Here is a 16335-nt window from a genome sequence, read left to right on the forward strand (position 1 = left end):
TGTTCCTATTTCTCCACATCCTCTCCAGCATCTGTTGTCTCCAGATTTTTTAATGATCGCCATTCTAACTGGCGTGAGATGGTATCTCAATGTAGTTTTGATTTGCATTTCTCTGATGACCAGTGATGATGAGCATTTTTTCATATGTTTGTTGACCTCATGTATGTCTTCTTTTGTAAAGTGTCTGTTCATGTCCTTTGCCCACTTTTGAATGGGCTTGTTAGTTTTTTTCTTGTAGATCTGTTTTATTTTTTTGTAAATTCTGGATATCAGCCCTTTGTCAGATGGGTAAACTGCAAAAATTTTTTCCCATTCTGTTGGTTGCCAATTCACTCTAATGACTGTTTCTTTTGCAGTACAGAAGCTGTGGAGTTTGATTAGGTCCCATTTGTCTATTTGGGCTTTTGTTGTGAATGCTTTTGGTGTTTTGGTCATGAAGTCCTTGCCTACACCTATGTCCTGAATAATTTTGCCTAGATTTTCTTCTAGGGTTTTTATGGTGTTAGGTAATAGTTTAAGTTTTTAAATTTTTTTAGTAATCTCCATTCTGTTATTCATAATGGCTCTCCTCATTTACATTCAAACCAACAGTGGGACAGCATTTTTTTAAATTCACATCTTTACCAGCCAACACTTTTTAAATTTTATTTATTTATTTTGAGACAGAGTCTTGCTCTGTCACCCAGACTGGAGTTCAATGATGTGATCTTGGCTCATTGCAACCTCCACCTCCTGGGTTCAAGCGATTCTTCTGCCTCAACCTCCTGAGTAGCTGAGATAAGATGTACCTGCCACCACACCCAACTAATTTTTTGTATTCTTATTAGAGATGAGGTTTCGCCATGTTGGCCAGGCTGGTTTCAAACTCCTGACTTCAGGTGATCCACCTGCCTTATCCTCCCAAAGTGCTGGGATCACAGGCATGAGCCACTGCACCCAGCCCTTGTTTTTTTTTTTTTTTTTTTTTTTTTTTAATGTAAGAGTAAATCTAACAAGTTAGTTGAGATATTAATAGTTTTTCTTTTTCTTTTTTTTTTCTTGAGACGGAGTTTTGCTCTTGTTACCCAGGCTGGAGTGCAATGGCGCGATCTCGGCTCACCGCAACCTCCACCTCCTGGGTTCAGGCAATTCTCCTGCCTCAGCCTCCTGAGTAGCTGGGATCACAGGCACACACCACCATGCTCAGCTGAATTTTTGTATTTTTAGTAGAGACGGGGTTTCACCATGTTGACCAGGATGGTCTCGATCTCTTGACCTTGTGATCCACCCGCCTCGGCCTCCCAAAGTGCTGGGATTACAGGCGTGAGCCACCGCGCCTGGCCTATTAATAGTTTTTCTTTGCTTGCTTTCCCTAATAACAATTGACATTGAGCATTTTTAAATATATGTTTGCCATATTATGTATTTTCTGGGAAAAATATGCTTTTTGCTCATTTTTAATAGTTACTTGATTTTGTTGTATAGTTATTTAAGTTTCTTACATATTTTTGATATTAACCCCTTGTCCCATTTTTTAGTTATCCTGTTGATTGTGTCATATTTTGTGCAGCAGCATTTTAATTTGAAGTATTCTGACTCTTGTTTTTCCTTTTGTTATATAAAAAAAGCCACTGCCCAACCAATGTTATAGGGCTTTCACTTTGTGGGTTTTTTTTTTTTTTTTTTTGTAGTAGTAGTAGTAGGTTCAGATTTTCAGGCCTCACATTTATGTGTCTAATTTATTTTGAGTGGATTGTTATATGTAGTGTCAGTTTAGATTATCCATTCTGCATGAGGCCATAAAGTTTTCTCAACAGCAATTACTGTCTTTTCCCTAAGAAATTGTCATCTTTGCTGGGCGCAGTGGCTCACACCTATAATCTCAGCACTTTGGGAGTCTGAGGAGGGTGGATCACCTGAACTCAGGAGTTCGAAACCAGCCTTACCAACATGGAGAAACCCCTTCACTATAAAGAAAAAAAAAAAAAAGAAAAAAAGTTGTCACCTTTATTTAAAATTCGTTAGCTGTAATTACATGGTTATATTTCCGGTCTCTTTTTCCTGCTTCATTGGCCCAATGTCTGTTTTTATTTTATTACCATACTGGTTTTGTTACTATAGTTTTGTAGTGTATTTCAAAGTCAGGTAGGGTGATAGCTCCATTTTTTTCCTCCTTGATGGCTTTGGCTATTCAGGGTCTTTTGTGGTACCACATAAATTGTTGATGTATTAAAAAAAATTTTTTTTTGAGACAGTGCCTCACTCTGTTGCTAGGCTGCAGTGCAGTGGCGCAATCTTGGCTCACTGCAACCTTCATCTCCTGGGTTCAAGCAATTCTGCAGCCTCAGCCTCCTGAGTAACAGCCTCACCAGCCACCACACCCAGCTAATTTTTTGTGTTTTTAGTAGAGATGAGGTTTCACCATGTTGGCCAGAAGGTCTCGATCTCTTGACCTTGTGATTCGCCCACCTCAGCTTCCCAAAGTGCTGGGATTACAGGCGGAAGCCATTGCACCTGACCTGTTTTTAAGAATTATTCTTGCCTGGCGCGGTGGCTCACACCTGTAATTCCAGCACTTTGCGAGGCTGAGGGGGGTGGATCACAAGGTCAAGAAATCGAGACCATCCTGGCCAACATGGTGAAACCCCGTCTCTACTAAAAACACAAAAAATTAGCTGGGCATGGTGGCATGCGCCTGCAGCCCCAGCTACTTGGGAGGCTGAGGCAGGAGAATTGCTTGAACCTAGGAGGCAGAGGTTGCAGTGAGCTGAGATTGTGCCACTGCACTCCAGCCTAGCGCCTGGTGACAGAGCAAGACTCTGGAAAAAAAGAAAAAGAAAAAGAAAAAGAAATTCTATTAAGTATGTCACTGATATTTTCATTGAGGTTGCTTTATATCTGTAGATCATTTTGTGTAAGACAAGTTTTAACAATAATAATGGCAGTTTATTAATGATCAATTTTTAATTCTCATATCAATTTCTTTAATGTTTTTTAGAATATAATGTAAGGTGCTTTAAATTTTTTGTTAAATTTATTTGAAAGTATAATTACTACAGTTATTGTAGATGGAGTTGTTTTTAAAATTTATCTTGAGATAGTTTCTAGTTTATAGAAATGCTAGTGGCAGGCCGGGACTGGTGGCTCACGTTTGTAATCCCAGAACTTTGAATGGCTGAGACGGGCAAATCATGAGGTCAGAAGTTCAAGACCAGCCTGGCCAATATGGCGAAACCCTGTCTCTACTAAAAATACAAAAATTAGCCCAGAGTGGTGGTTTGTGCCTGCAGTCCCAGCTACTTGGGAGGCTGAGGCAGGAGAATTGCTTGAACCTGTGAGGCAGAGGTTGCAGTGAGTTGAGATTATGCCACTGCATTCTAGCTTGTGTGACAGAATGAGACTTCCTCTCAAAAAGGAAAAAATAACATTTATGTTAAATAGTACTAAGGAAACGGGTTAGTTTTATGCAGAAAAAAAGTGGACCCCTACCTCTTTCCATATAAAAAATATGTCAAGATAGATTAATGACTTATTTGTGAGTCTTCAAGCTACAAAAATTCTAGAACACTTAGAAAGTACTCTTCTAAACACTGGCCTCTGGAATGAATTTCTGAATAACATCTTAAAAGTGAGTCCAACAGAATAAAAATTAAGACTTTGCATCTAATTAAAATAAAGAGCTTCTGAACAGCCAAAGAAACTTACCAACAAAGGAAACAGACATTCTAAAATATGAAATAAAATGTTTCCAAACTGCATACAAGTGATTAATACATAGAATCTATAAGAAAGTTAATTTGAAAAATTGAAAAGTAATATAGATACTTCTCAAACAGACATAAGAGTTGACAATAAAAATTCAAAAAATGGTTTAACACCCCAATCATCAGAGATGTAAATGAAAATGACAATGTGATACCATTTCACACCATTTAGAATGGCTGTTATTATAAGTCAAAAAGTAACATGTTGATGTTGGGGAGAAATAGATATCATTATAACTGTTGGTGGGAATGCAATAAAATTTAGCCCCTGTGGAAAGCAGTTTGGAGATTTCTCAAAGAACTAAAACTAGAGTTGCCATTTAACCCATCACTTTCAAAGGAGAATAAATTATTTTGCCAAAAAGACACCTGCACTCATGTTTATTGAAAATTTACAATAGCAAAATACATAGAATTAAACAGGGTGCCTATAAATCTTAGATTGGATAACAAAAATGAGATACTTATGCAGCATACAATACTATGCAGCCACAGAAAAAAATAATTTTCTTTATTGCAACATGATTGCAGCAGAAGGCCATTAATGTAAGCAAATTTACAGATTAGTAAAACAAATGCCATATGTTCCCACTTATATGTTGGAGGTAAAAAGTGGGTGCAGATGGAAACAGATGAAAATAAACACTAAAGAGGTAAAAGTAAACGTGTAAAAAGATGGAAGAAGAAAGGGAGACAAGCATTGAAAAACTACTTTCAGGTGTGATATACACTACTTGGGCAATGAGATTATTAAGTATCCAAACCACGACACCATTTAGTATGCCTATGCTACAAATCTGCACATGTAGTCCCTGAATCTAAAATAGACATGACGAGATTTTTTTGTGGTATAACGACATGTTTTTTAGTTCCAAGTTAATAGTTGGAATCAGCAGTGAAAGAGAGAATGATTTATTCCCTAAGGCATAGGGGTAAATGTTTCTAAACCAAGTCTCCCACATTTTCTAAGTTATCTTCTAAAGCTCTTGGCCTGTAGCCCAAGATGTGTTTTATTCCCAAATGTGTAGTGAAAATAGATGACTGCATCTGTGTTTTTTATGTATTAACTATACACTAGACTATATAATTGTTACTCTTTTTGAGGAAAAGTGGTAGGTGATTTAATCACATTTTCATAAGAATGAACCACTTTTGAAAATACGAGGCTGTGAAAATCATGCTAAATTATTAAGTTAACAAAACATTTTTCTTAATAAAAGCATAGAAGTTATATGACCATAACCTTAGAATGATGAAACAGAGTGGGTTAAGATCACATTGCTGCAACCATTCCATCACAATCATTTTCATAAAAAAAAATAATAATAATGGGTTAGAAGGAATTTTTAGAATACTTTTACTGATTCTATCAAAGTGTTATTTTATTTACTTCATTCTTTATCTTTTTTATTTTTTTGAGATAGAGTTTCACTCTTGTCACCCAGGCTGGAGTGCAATGGCACAATCTTGGCTCATTGCAACCTCCGCCTCCCGGGTTGGCTAGGCTGGTCTCGAACTCCTGACTTCAAGTGATTTGCATGTCTCAGCCTCCAAAACAACTGGGATTATAGGCATGTGCCACCCTGCCTGGCCCAAAAATTTTAAATTAAAAACATTTCCAGCAATTTAATAGGCCTAAGATTTGAGAAAAAAATTGTTTACTCATCATTCATCAATATTAGGTTAAATACTAGAAAATTTTGAATACATTGTACAGAAAATTAAATAAAATTAGTTAACTTTCCCCAGACTAAATCTGATTAAAACAACATCTGAGTATTTAGAAACACCACATTGGATGGGCACTGTGGCTCATGCCTGTAATCCCAGCATGTTGGAGGCTGAGGTGAGTGGAGCACAAGTTTAGGAGTTTGAGACCAGCGTGGTCAATATGGTGAAACCCTGTCTATATTAAAAATATAAAAATTAACCACGCTTGGTGCCATGCACCTGTATTCCCAGGTACTCAGGAGGCTGAGACAGGAGAATCACTTAAACTCAGGAGGTGGAGGTTATAGTGAGCTGAGATCACACCACTGCACTCCAGCCTGGCAACAAAGTGAGACTCCATCTCAAAAACAGAAAAAACCCCACCAAATTAAGTGCCCTTAAAAGAGCTTTGAGATCCAGGAAGGGAGTTGTGTAACTCTTCTAATGCCCAAGATTGAGGAACATTCTTTTCAGAAGACAGTCTTTCATTCAGGTGGCAAACTACAGGACCCCTGTTCTTGGCTATATACCAAAAAATGGTCCACCAAACTTGGTCCCACTGAAAATTCTGTACTTACCCTGTAATCATCCCAATCTCCTCTCAGCTACAGTCTGGGAGAGATCCTGCCCTTCCAGAGGTCTGGAGGAAGACACCCATTTATAGCCATGCTGGCAGGCCTGCAGACATTGGCTCTTACTGTGGTCCCTGAATCAGTTCCATGAGTCAGTTTTAGCTCCCTGGGCCACAGTGAATGGCACATTCTGGCTAAGTAGAAACCCGTACAGTGACCTTGGGAAATCCTCTGTGGTACTCGGTGAAAGTCAAACTCACCTACATCCTAATATAAAGCCTACCATAAGCAGACCCAAGTGCAGAAATGTGTCCTAGAGTCTGCCCTACAGAGCAAAGTCCTGAATTTACTGTGTCCAAAAATAAAATGGGAGTTACAACTACCCAATCTCCTTGTAACAAGCCAACTAAAGGTGGACCCAAATGCAGACCCAGCAGCCTTTATGACCAAGCTACAACCCCTCTCCACTACAAACCCATAGGGCATCCCATCACCCTGGGAGCTCAACAAAAGATCTTTACCTCATGAAACCAGTTTTTAAAAATTTGAAGAAGCGTTTGGTCCTTCAAATTTACAGACACCAATGTAAAAGTATATTGTGCCCATTCTCAATACTTCTGTTTTAACATAGCATTGGAAGTATGTGGAAAAAAAATCAGTCAAAAAAACTTTTAAGTAATTGAAATTAAAGACAAAAAAGAAAAAAGTGTTTTTTTGTAGATCATTTAATCTTATATAAAAAGCATGAACAGTACATTAAAACCTAATTAGAGTAGTAATTGCACTCAATAAATTAGCAAAATAGAAAATTAACATACAAGTTATGGTTCCATACACTTTAAATAAACTGATAAAATAGAGAAAGAAAGCAATCTTATTTACAATAGTACTAAAATAATAACCAAGGAGCTTAAATATCTTGGAAATAAAGGATATATCAGTAAAAAAAAATTGAAAGAACAAAAATAAATTTAAAAACATTTCATGTCTATTGATTGATAGAAAATTGTTAAAGTGCCATATTATCAATAAACTATCAAAATACCGTTTTTTGTGGTTTTTTTACAGTAATAGAAAATACAATTCTAAAATTCATGTAGAACTACAATAAACTTTGAATAGCCAAAGCAATCTTAAAAAACAAAGGAACAAGGCAGAAGAGCATTATGTGTGTGTATGTGTGTGTGTGTGTGTGTGTGTGTGCACATTTTTAATAAAGACAGGGTTTCACCATGTTGGTCAGGCTGGTCTTGAACCCCCAACCTCAGGTGATCCGCCTACCTTGGCCTCCAAAGTGCTTGGATTACAGACATGAGCCACCATGCCTGGCCTATACTTAATAATTTCAAACTGTACTTCAAGACTATAAAAGACAAAATGTAATGTGCAGAAAAATTAGCAATACAAACAATGGGAAAATCTACCACTACTCCCACATATTTTAAACATGATGTAAAAAGAGAACTTAAAAAACAGTTGAACATAAAGTTTCTCAGAATTATGCAGATATCTGTGTGTTTTCAAAAACGATGAAAAAGTGGTCAGATTTCGCAGTCTCTTATATGCCACAAAGAGGACTTTGGCTGGCACTGTAAACGTATAGAAAGGTCACTGAAGGGAAAGTAAAATCTTTAAAGATTTTAAAAAGATAAGACAGAAGATGTTTCCATGTGAGAGCAAAATTAAAAAAAAAAAAATCAGGCTGTCCAGAAACTATTTCTTTTGGAACACAGAATTCCAAACCATTTTAAGGACTTGCTTTTTTCTTACTTTGGACCTCTCATCTGTGTCGTCTGTTGTATTCACTTTCACTCTCACCTACCTGGTAGTTTGGCTACCACCTCATGTCCCTTCACATTCTAAGGCTCTTTTCCTTGCTCCAGACAGGTGATCATGTCTGGCTTAGCAGCAGCAATACCTACTTTATTGAAAATTACATGGCCTTTGCTAATGTTCTCCAATGAGCAACTTAGTAGTGTGCTCAGTAAAAAGAATATAATAGAATATTCTTTTTTTTTTTTTAAATATGGGGTTTCACCATGTTGGTCAGGCTGGTCTTGAACTCCCGACCTCAGGTGATCCACCCGCCTTCGCCTCCCAGAGTGCTAGGATTACAGGCATGAGCCACTGCGCCTGGCTTGTAATAGAATATTCTAATAAATTAATTGTAAAATACTAATTTATAACAAAAAAGTTAAATATTTAACAAATATTTTAATTGTGTAAGCTCTTAATTTCACTACCTGGTACTGCTAAATCAAAAATTAGTAGTGGTCATTAGATTTTAAGTTTTGGGTGACAGTATGCTATGTCACTAAATCTCTACAATTAACACTAGAGTGAAGGACACAGATCAGCTCAGGAATGTGAAAACTTCAGGTCAAAATTAAACATCTTAAAATTCTTTTTTACATAAACAAATATTTAAGTTAGAAAAAATATCTGAAAACATAAATTACCAAAAACCATTCTACAATAAATAAATAAATAAATAAAACATAGCGTATATTAAGAAATTGTGTATTGAAGTTATGCTCAACCTGGAAGACCAGGTTTCTGTAGTTCTCTAACATCACATTCCTATATAGATTCTGCTGTGCAATGTTCAGGCATTGCCACTCCTCCAGACAGAATTCTATGGCCACATCCCTAAATGTCAACGCAACACACACACACACACACATACACTCTCTCTCTCTCTCTCAAGAAGTGGCCATGAGCAGAATTTTTAATTTGACTCAAGTTAACGCAAGAATAAAAAGAAGTGGTTCTTACTTATATGAGTGACTGACAATATCTAATAAATCTTTCAACACAGAAATATTCTCTAATGTATTCTCTAAGCCTGAGAAAAGAGAGTGGCATAAGATTCACAACATCACAATATAGATGGTACTTTTCTAGATGATGAAGTACAAAGCTGAAGGCATAAACATTAACGTGCATTTTTGAGTGCTACATTTACATCATACAGAATGAGTTGTGTAAATTTTTCAGAGGGAAAGACATACTGAGTTATAAAGTACTGCTTAAATTTTAATGTGTACAATAAACTGGAGATCATGGTAATGCCGATTATTTTTTCAGAAAATCTGGAATAAAATCTGAGTTTCTGAATCTCTAACAAGCTCACCACTAATGCCAATGTTTTTGGCACAAGAAAACTATTTTGTCAAACATCCAGTAAGTGAAAGAGCCTGTGTGTTTTTCAGTTTTTGTGGCCTGTAAAAAAAGATGAGCCTTTAATTTTCCAAAGACATAAATGCAAAGAAAATCTAAGAAAGGACAGCTGTCAGATTAAAAGTGATTGTTTATCCACAACGGCTGCATAAAGATACTTAATAATGAAAAGAATTACCTCTATAGAGAAAAAAAAAAAAAAAAAAACTCTCACATAGCTCATTAACCAAGTGGGTTATTAACATCAACTGACCTGAGGACACAGTTCTATGATGTGCTGAGGCACACAGAAAGACACAGCAGCACTGCCTTCTCAAAAGTAAATTATAGTCTGAGTTTAGTAATAAAGAAACATTAGTTTGGCAGGGCGTGGTGGCTCACTCCTGTAATCTGAGCACTTTGGGAGGCCAAGGCAGATGAATCAGAAGGTTAAGACATCGAGACCATCCTGGCCAACATGGCGAATCCTTGTCTCCATGAAAAATACAAAAATTAGCCTGACGTGGTTGCGAGCGCCTGTAGTCCCAGCTACTCAGGAGACTTAGGCAGGAGAATCGCTTGAACCAGGAGGAAGAGGTTGCAGTGAGCCGAGATCATGCCACTGCAATCCAGTCTGATGATGGATATAGACTCTGTCTCAAAAAAGAAAAATAAACATCAATTTTATGCTAAGTTCCAGATACAGATATTTCCCATGTTCTGTAAATTTTAATAGTGATTTTATATAGTCTTTCACACTCTAAAGAGCAAGTATCTCTTTTTTTAAAAAACTTTCTAGGTAATAAAAATGTCATCCCATTTAAATAAGCATTTTCTTAATTCTATTTTGCATAGACCTAATAGACAACAGAGATGGAACCTCAGCATTACATGCTCTCCATCTGTATAAGCACCCAAGCTTTTCCCCAGTAGGAATCTTGAGTATCCACACTTGCCCATGTTCCACAGCCATGAAGAAAACATTCTTAATATTGCAGCTTATAAATTCATAATGAGAATTATTGATGACATATAAGAAGCTATGATGTTGAGAATGTAGAGAAGACTCTGGTATATAGGAAAGATAGTTTTCAAAGAACCTTGACTATTATAAGAACTAAAAAGCAGTTAAACACATTAGGAAGAAAAAGCACAAGTAAGTAAAGCTCTGCAAGCACTAAATGCATGGCATTCCAGGAGGCAGAGCAGGCACAGCTCTTAATATGAGATGTGTTTAACTAAAAAAACAAAAAACAAAATCCCTATTTTAGGGGCAGAGCAAAGATGGCTGACTAGAAGCAGTGGTGATCAGAGGCTCCTACCAAAAAGAACCATAATAGCATGTGAATCTTGCACTGACACCTGAGGTATCCAGGTTCTCTCATAAGAACTGACTAGGCAGCTGACATGACCCACAGAGAGAAAGAGCAGTGTGGTGTGGCAACACACCTGAGAGCCACACAGGGCAGTGGATCCCCACTCCCCAGCCAAGAAAGCGGTGAGTGAGTGTGCTACGTAGCCAACCAACCATGCTTTTCCATGGACTGTGCATTCCACAGATTGAAAGATTTCACTCAAGATCTCACTCCACCACGGCCTAGGATCTCAACCTCAGAGCTGTATAGATTCTCAACAACCTCTCAGCTAAAATCTGCTTAAGCCTGATGAGTTCCCAGGGGAGGCATGACCAGCAGCACTGCTGTAGCTGCCTGTTCTCTAAGCCATTTGAGCTCCCTAGGGGAGGGGCAGCAACCAGCACTGGGATGATAGCTGCCTAACACACAAAGCTTCTTGGGCAGTGGAAGGGAAGGGTGACAGCTGTCTCTATAGGGGCAGGCTGTGCTTTTCCCCTGCTGGAGCCAGGGACGCTGGATCCTTTGATCCCAAGAGGTGTCTCCCACAGCCCAACAAACTGGCTGTGGCAGACTGCAGCCAGAGCACCTCTTCAGGCCTGACCCTGACCCATCCCTCCTCACTGTGTGGGGCCTCCCTGCAGGAACTCCAACAACTCCAACCAGTGGCTCAAGAACAGAACTCCAGTCTCCCTGGAGGTGAGTCCCTAGGGAAAGAGGTGACCACAGTCTCTGCGGACCAACAGACTTAGGTTTTTCTCCTGCCAGTTCTGAGGAATCCAAGCAACCAAAGTAATGGGCTTACCCCCAGCAAAACACCCCCTCCACCAAGGAACAGTAAATGTGCTTCATTAAATGGGTCCTGTTCCTTATGCCACCCGACTGGGTGAGATAGTCCAACATGGGTTGTCAGAGATTCTTTACAGGAGCGTTCCCACTGGCATCCAATTGGTATTTCTTGACATCAGAGATTTCAGAGGAAGGAGCAGGCACCCATCTTTGCTGTTTTCCAGGCTTCTTGAGTAATATCTTCAGGTGCAGGAGTGAACCAGGATAAATAGGGCCTGAAGTGAACCCCTAGGAAACCACTGCAACCATATAGAAGAGAAACCTGACCATTTAGAGAAAAGCAAACAGAAATAAACAACAGCAACAAAAAAGGCCCCACAAGAACCCTATCCAACCAAGAGTCAACATCTTCAAAGACCAATACTAGACGGTCATGAAGATGAGAATCATTGAAAAAATGCTGGAAACCCAAAAGACAAGAGGGCCTCTTGTTCTCCAAATGATCACAGTGCCTCTTCAGCAAGGGTGTGGAACTGGACAGAGGATGAGATAGGCAAATTGACAGAAGTAGGCTTCAGAAAATGGGTAATAACTAACTCCACTGAGCTAAAGGAGCCCTTTCTAACTGAATACAAAAAAAGCTAAGAACCTTGATAAAAAGTTAGAGAATGGAGCCACTAACTAGTATAAATAGTTTAGAGAAAAACATAAATGACCTGACAGAGTAAAAAATCACAGCATGAAAACTTCATGAATCATATACAAGTATCAATAGCCAAATTGACAAAATGGAAGAAAAAATATCAGATTTGAAGACCTCCTTGCTGAAATAAGGCATGCAGACAAGATTAGAGAAAAAAGAATGTAAAGGAATAAATAAAGCCTCTGAGAAATATGAGACTACGTAAAAAGTCCAAATCTACAATTGACTGGAATACCTGAAGGAAATGGGGAAAATGGAAACAAGCTGGAGAACATACTTCAGGATATTCTCAAGGAGAATTTCCCCAACCTAGCAAGAGTAGCCAACATTCAAATTCAGGAAATACACAGAACACCACTAAGATACTACAGAAGATCAACCCCAAGACACATAATAGATTCTTCAAGGTTGAAATGAATACACACACACACAATGTTAAGGGCAGCTAGAGAGAAAGGCCAGGTCACATACAAAAGCACTACATACCCACTATCAGACTAACAGTGGATTTCTCAGCAGAACTCTACAAGCCAGAAGACAGTAGAGGCCAATATTTAACATTCTTAAAGAAAAGAATTTTTAATCTAGAATTTCATATCCAGCCAAACAAAGGTTCATGAGTTGAAAAAGAAATAAAATCCCTTCCAGACAAGAAATGTTTAGGGATTTTGTCTCCACCAAGCCTGTCTCCACCAGCTTGCAAAAGCTCCTGAAAAAAGCACTAAATAAGGAAAAGAAAAAATGGTACCAGCCACTGCAAAAACACACCATAAAGACCAATGACAATATGAAGAAAGAGCGTCAACTAGTGTGCAAGATAACCAGATAGCATCATGATGACAGGATCAACTTCACACAGAACAATACTAAGCTTAAATGTAAATGAACTAAATGCCCTGATTAAAAGACATAGACTGGAAAATTGGATAAAGAGTCGAGACCTGCTGTAGTCAGGAGACCTATCTCATGTGCAAAGACACACATAGGGATTAAGGAAAATTTACCAAACAAATGGAAAGCAGAAATAAGCAAGGGATGGAATCCTAGTCCCTGACAAAACAGACTTTCAGCCAACAAAGACTAAAAAAAGACAAAGAAGGGCATTACATTATGGTAAAGGAACCCATTCAACAAGAAGAGCTAACTATCCTAAATATATATGCACCCCAAACGGAAGCACCCAGATTCATAAAACAAGTTCTTAGAGACCTACAAAGAGACTTAGATTCCCACACAATAATAGTGGGAGACTTTAACACCCTACTGTCAATATTAGACAGATCAACAAGACAGAACATTAACAAGGATATTCAGGACTTGAACGGATCTTGATCAAGTGGACCCAATAGGCATCTACAAAACTCATCACCCCAAATAAACAGAATATACATTCTTCTCAGTGCCACATAGCACTTTTTTCTAATCAACTACAGAATTGGAAGTAAAACACTCTTCAGGCATGCAACAGGACTAAAATCATAACAGTCTCTCAGACCACAGCATAATCAAATTAGAACTCATGATTAACTTACTCAAAACCACATATTTACATAAAAAATGAACAACCTGCTCCTGAATAATTCCTGGGTAAATAATTAAATTAAGGCAAACATCAAGAAGTTATTTGAAACCAGTGAAAACAAAGACAAAACTTGCCAGAATCTCTGGGACACAACTGAAACAGTGTTTAGAGGGAAATTTATATCACTACATGACCACATCAGAAAGCTAGAAAAATCTCAAATAGATACCTTAACATCACAATTAAAAGAGCTAACACTGCGCATGGTGGCTCATGCCTGTAATCCCAGCACTTTGGGAGTCCAAGGCAGACAGATCACCTGAGATCAGGAGTTCAAGACCAGCCTGGCTAATATGTCAAAACCCAATCTCTACTAAAAAATAGAAAATTAGCTGGGTATGGTGGTGGATGCCTGTAATCCCATCTACTCAAGAGGCTGAGGAAGGAAGAATTGCTTGAACGTAGGAGGTATAGGTTGCAGTGAGCCACAATCACAACACTGAACCCCTGCCTGGGCAACAGAGTGAGACCCTGTGTTGAAAAAAGACTACTGGCTAGACTAGTAAAGAAGAAAAGAGAAGAATCAAATACACACATTAGAAAAAATAAGGGAGATCTCCCCACTGACCCCAAAGAAATACAAACTATTATCAGAGGCTACTATAAACACCTCTATGCAAATGAGCTAGAAAATTTAGATGAAATGGATGATTCCTTTACACATACATCCTCCCTAAACCAGGAAGAAGTCAAATCCCTGAATAGACCAATATAACAAGTTCTGAAATTGAGGCAGTAGTTAATAGCCTACCAACCAAAAACAGCCCAGGACCAGACAGATTCACAGCCAAATTCTTCAAGAGATACAAAGAGGATCTGGTACAATTCCTTCTGAAACTATTTCAAACAACTGAAAAAGAGGGACTCCTACCTAACACATTTTGTGACACAAACAAAATTCTATTAAAACCTGGAAGAAACACAACAATAACAAAAAACATTTCAGGACAATATCCCTGATAAACATCAACGTGAAAATCCTCAATAAAATACTGGCAAGTCAAAGCAGGGCAAGGTGGTTCACACTTGTAATGCCAGCACTTTGGGAGGCCAAGGTGGGCAGATTGCCTGGGGTCAAGAGTTCAAGACCAGCCTGGCCAACATGGTGAAACCCCGTTTCTACTAAAATTACAAAAACAAAACAAAACAAAACAAAATTAGCTGGGTGTGGTGGTGGGCACCTGTAATCTTGGCTACTTAGGATGCTGGGGCAGGAGAATCACTTGAACCCAAAAGGTGGAGGTTGTAGTGAACAGGGACTGCACTATTTCTCTCCAGGCTGGCAACAAGAAAGAAACTCTGTGTCAAATAAACAAACAAACACTGGCAAACCGAATCCAGGAGCACATCAAAAAACTTATCCACCACGATCATGTTGGCTTCATCCCTGGGATGCAGGGCTATTTCAACATATGCTAATTAATAAACATAATTAATGAAATAAAAGAACCAAAGACAGTCACATTATCTCAATAGATGCAGAAAGCCTTAGATAAAATTCAACTTTCTTTGATGTTAAGAACTCTCAATAAACTATGTGTTGATGGAACATATCTTAGAATAATAAGTGCTGTTTATGACAGACCAACAGCCAGTATTATATTGAATGGGAAAAAGCTGGGAACATTCTCTTTGAAAACCAGTACAAGACAAGGTTGCCCTCTCTCACCACTCCCGTTAAACATAGTATTGGAAGTTATGGCCGGGGGCAATCAGGCAAGAGAAAAAAAAATATACTCAAATAGATAAAGAGGAAGTCAAATTGTCTCTGTTTGCAGAAGACATTATACTATATTTAGAAAATTTCATCATCTCAGCCCAAAAACTCCTTAAGCTGATAAGTAACTTCAGCAAAGTCAAAAACAAAATCAATATGCAAAAATCACAAGCATTCCTATAAGCCAACAATAAACAATCAGAGAGCCAAATCATAAATGAACTTCACAATTGCTACAAAATGAATAAAATGCCTAGAAATACAGATAACAAGGAATGTGAAGGACCTCTTTAAGGAGAACAACAAATTACTGCTCAAGGAAGTAAGAGAGCACACAATCAAATGGAAAAACATTCCATTCTTATGGACAGAAAGAATTAACATCAGGCTGGGCACAGAGGCTCATGCCTGTAATCCCAACATTTTCAGGGGCCAAGGCTGGTGGATCACCTGAGGTTGACAGTTCGAGACCAGCCTAACTAACATGAAGAAAACCCATCTCTACTAAAATACAGATTAGCCGGGTGTGGTGATGCATGCCTGTAATCCTAGCTACATGGAAGTCTGAGGCAGGAGAATCACTTGAATTGTTTGAACCCAGGAGGTGGGGGTTGTGGTGAGCTGAGATCACACCACTGCACTCCAGCCTGGGCAACAAGAGAAAAACACCATCTAAAAAAGAAAGAAAAAAAAATCAGCATTATAAAAATGGCCATACTGCCCAAAGTAATTTATAGATTCAATGCTATTCCAGTCAAACTATCACTGATATTCTTCACAGAATTAGAAAAAAAAAACTACTTTAAATTTCATATGCAACCAAAAAAGAGCAACCAAAAATAGCCAAGACAATACTAAGCAAAAAAAACAAAGATAAAGCCATCTCACCACTTGATTTCAAGTTATACTACAAGGCTACAGTAACCAAAATAGCATAATACTAGTTCAAAAACAGACATGCAGACCAATGAAACAGAAAAGAGACCTCAGAAATAACACCACACATCT

The 16335-nt window shown here is 38.2% G+C and overlaps 1 pseudogene; it reads right to left on the minus strand.

The window, feature by feature from the left end:
- Positions 1-7404: 7404 nt before the first annotated feature.
- On the minus strand, positions 7405-10144 carry LOC116545286 (annotated as a pseudogene).
- Positions 10145-16335: the final 6191 nt, after the last annotated feature.

This window comes from Sapajus apella, unplaced genomic scaffold, assembly GCF_009761245.1.
Source record: "Sapajus apella isolate SASKATOON/1434 unplaced genomic scaffold, GSC_monkey_1.0 scaffold254, whole genome shotgun sequence".
NCBI classification, from domain to species: domain Eukaryota; kingdom Metazoa; phylum Chordata; class Mammalia; order Primates; family Cebidae; genus Sapajus; species Sapajus apella.